This window comes from Triticum dicoccoides, chromosome 6A (genome assembly GCF_002162155.2).
Source record: "Triticum dicoccoides isolate Atlit2015 ecotype Zavitan chromosome 6A, WEW_v2.0, whole genome shotgun sequence".
NCBI classification, from domain to species: Eukaryota; Viridiplantae; Streptophyta; class Magnoliopsida; order Poales; family Poaceae; genus Triticum; species Triticum dicoccoides.
In genome coordinates this window covers 1,698,644-1,702,311 of record NC_041390.1, presented here as the reverse complement: position 1 = coordinate 1,702,311, position 3,668 = coordinate 1,698,644, and the positions used below count along the sequence as shown (strand labels likewise).

Here is a 3,668-nt window from a genome sequence, read left to right as displayed (position 1 = left end):
GGAAGAAGGTGGACGCGGTGGGAGGGGGGCGGCGGCGCAGCGGAGAAGGCAGGGGCAGCGGCATGTCGGAAGGAGGCGGGAGCGGGGGCGGCGCACCGGGAGGAGGCTGCGGCGGGATCGGGGGAAGGGCATGGGGTGGATCAGCAGAAGGGCGTGGGGAGGAGGTGGGCAGGTGGGTCGGGCCTTCAGGGCTGGGGGTGGGCTGGGTTTTTTAGTTCGGGAACACCTCGGTGGCTCTATATAGGGGCGATGTGATCCTATGTATATATATGCATAACATGTATAATACGTTGTATCATAAAATACCAGCAAATGAAAAAATTAAATGGAAAACGCAAAACTAAAGGAAAAATAAATAATAAAACAAAAACCTCCAAATCTTTTAGTACCAGTTGGTCTTACCAACCGATAAGAAAGGTCTCTCCGCCCCGCTGACTCGTGCCACGTGTTGGCCCTTTAGTGACGGTTCGTGTTGAACCGGTACTAAAGGAGGAGGAGGCTTTTAGTCCCCACCCTTGTGTACTAAAGGGCCTAATGAACCTAACAGAAGCGTGAGGGAAGATGCAACAGTCCACATGACGAGCCGAGCGATCTCCAAGGGGTGGCGCTAAGAGAGCCTCAGCTTACGAACGCTGCCTAGTAGCATGGCTGGCCGGCGCGTCAAGGCGAACCCCAACACGGAGCCGAGGACCAAAGGGAGGCACCGGGGATGAAAGCTTCGGCGGAGGGCCATGGCATTGATTGGCAACATGAAAATCCTTGTAGCAACGCCAACACATTAGCGGCTCCTCGTAATCCTTGGCGAAATGCTTGCGGCTGAGACAATGAAAACATCGTCCCTCATTGTCTTATAATCTAAAGGGGGAAACCTATTTCGTGCGTAAAACATCGTTCCTCCATCCACATAAAATCCTGTATATATAGAAAGCCAGGGAGAGATCTTGGAATCCCAAAAATGTCAATCAATAACTTGTATAATAAATACGTATTTATGCCTTTCCATATATTGTTTTTGTGAACCAATTTACAAAATATGTGACGAAAAATAAATGCAGACAAGCAAGTACTCTCTCTGGTCATTTTTAGTCTGCATATAAAATTTATTCCAAGTTAAATTATTTTTAGTTTGACCAAACTTATAGAAAAAAATATCAACATTCATAATGCTAAATCATGATTGTTAGATTCACTACGAAATGTAGTTTCATAGTACATATATTTGATATTGTAGAGGTTGATATATTTTTTAATATAGTTTTGGTCAAACTTTGCAAAGCTTGACATGGCACAAATGTAATATGTGGAGTAAAAAGGACCGGAGGGAGTAAGTACTAGCTGCATGATAACCCTTTTACTTTCAGATGTTGTTCTTAAATTGTACTCCCTCCGTTCCGAATTACTTGTCTTAGATTTGTCTAGATACGGAGGTATCTAGCACTAAAATGAGTCTAGATACATCTGTATCTAGACAAATCTAAGACAAGTAATTCGAAACGGAGGGAGTACTCTTTTTTCCGAAACGGCGGCGGAATGCAATCAGAAAAATTGCCAGTACTGTGAATTCAGAATTTCAGTTGCATGCCTCAACAGACTGATAGCACGATCGATTTGATGCGTAGCTTAATTAGGTTCATGATTTAGTTTAGTTTTTATTTTGAACATGTGACAGACTAGGAGGCTGGAGACTAGCTATACGACGAGAGGCTCTCAGGCAACGGTGCACCGAGACGAGGCCTCACCTGAAATAATTTGCTGATGGGCCAGTCCACTCTGAAATAGTTTGCTCTGCTTTTCACTTCTTGGTTTTCTAGTCGATCTTTTATAAAACTGATTGTTGGATTTTTGTTAGAAGTTAAATAAGTAAATTCCTATTTTCAAAAAGTTCAGTGTATTTGAAAAATGTTCAGTGTCTATTAAAAACTGTTAACCAAATATTAAAAAATTTACTCTATACAAAACAATATTCACCGTATATTTTAAAAAAATAGCACAATAATTATAAAATTGGTCCTGCAAGGTAAAAACATGAAAAAAACCCAAAACAAGAGAAAAATTAAAAAAAAATGGAACGGTGGAAGGAAGCGAACTAGCGGCGGTAGTCCGACGAATAACCCAGCAGACGCATCTATTTTAATGCTTAAGATGAACTAAGGAGACGCATCACCAATTTTCAAAAATAAGTAGACACCCCACTAGTCTGAATCTTAGCTTTTGAGATGATTGTCCTCATAGGAAATACTAGATGAATTCGCCACATGTTGCGGCAGGATGTCAAGAGAAAATCTTATATCTACAATGGAAGAAAGATAGTTTAGCTACAATGTTTGAAAAATGCATTCCTCCATCTCCATGCATGATATAACAGCAACGAACAAGGGATCTCATCTAAGTCGTCAGGCATCCACCACGGTTGCGTTTGTCACATCGGATGGAACTAAATTATGGTTTGAATAATGAAAATCCTGTGTATTCTGGAGATGCCTCAACCGACGAAAAAGACGGTCTATTTTTATTCTACTCCCTAGTGCTGCCCAAAGCTATACCAATAAAACGATAATTAACTGCTGTTAGAAAAACAAAAACAAAAACAAAAACGACAACTGCCACACTTTTTCTATTTCATATATTTTTTTCCACACATCACACATTATTTCATCAATCAAAAATTCAATTTGACAGGAATGGAGACGGGGTAGCTAAAGGAGGGGTTGGCATTGCCGCCATGCCTGCAGCCCCTTTGCACTCCTTAAGGCATGCCTCGATTGTTATGTAACACTGATTCGTCACTTTGCAACAGTAGTCATCAAGGCTTTCTTTGTAAACACACAATGATACATTTATCTTCTCCTTATCGATGCCATCAATGACTCGACCTATGGAATAATAACAGATAAACAATTATTGACATTAGTATGATTTTCAATTGAGTAACAAACATGAACCACATCCATGGGACAAAAACGAGAAAAGAAAAGACAGTCGTTATTGACTAGCAAAGTACCCCTGAATTCCAACAGAAATAAGAAAATTTTACACATGAATTCATATTGTAACGACTAGCGAGTATCGGGAGTAGACAAATAACTATTGCATGTGTATCCCCTGCTTACATTGTGTAGTAGTAGCAAGGCACACGAGGAGAAGTAGAGCACTGATGCGGGTCGTGTACTTGTCCATCTTGATAATTCGATGCAACAGGGGCACTTGTTTCTTCTAGAGAAAAGAGATTGACAGGAGTGTTCTATAACCAAAACTACAAGTTGATTTCTCCCTCCACCCGTAATCCTGTATATATAGAGGGCCAGAGAGAGATCCTGTGATCGAAAAAAGATCAATCAATAATTTGTATAATAAGCAGGCTATCATTTCTTTCCATATATGGTCTAATTAATTTGGAGAAATTTCCAAAATACGGTGGCAAAAATTAAAAGCTGATTGCCAAGTTTGGATTGGCTGGATTACCATCCTTCTGATTTTAGATGTGTTTCCAAACTCCACTCCCTTTTTACCGCAGCACTCTGCGCCGGTGCGGCGGCCCAAACTTTGGACCGGTCCAACCCTAGCCGTTAGATGTGCCCCCGCATAGCCTGTCGGATCACGCCCTTTGCCAGCGATTGTCACCCTACCATGTTTTCAGATCTGAAGAAAAGCACCGCTGCAGGTCATGC

The 3,668-nt window shown here is 41.4% G+C and overlaps 1 long non-coding RNA gene across 1 annotated transcript; it reads right to left on the bottom strand.

Moving 5' to 3' along the window:
• Positions 1-2,624: 2,624 nt before the first annotated feature.
• On the bottom strand, positions 2,625-3,239 carry LOC119317427. Its single transcript, XR_005153613.1, has 2 exons — positions 3,111-3,239; positions 2,625-2,873 (listed from the first exon to the last, which is right to left on the bottom strand). It is a non-coding gene; the product is annotated as an uncharacterized LOC119317427 (long non-coding RNA).
• Positions 3,240-3,668: the final 429 nt, after the last annotated feature.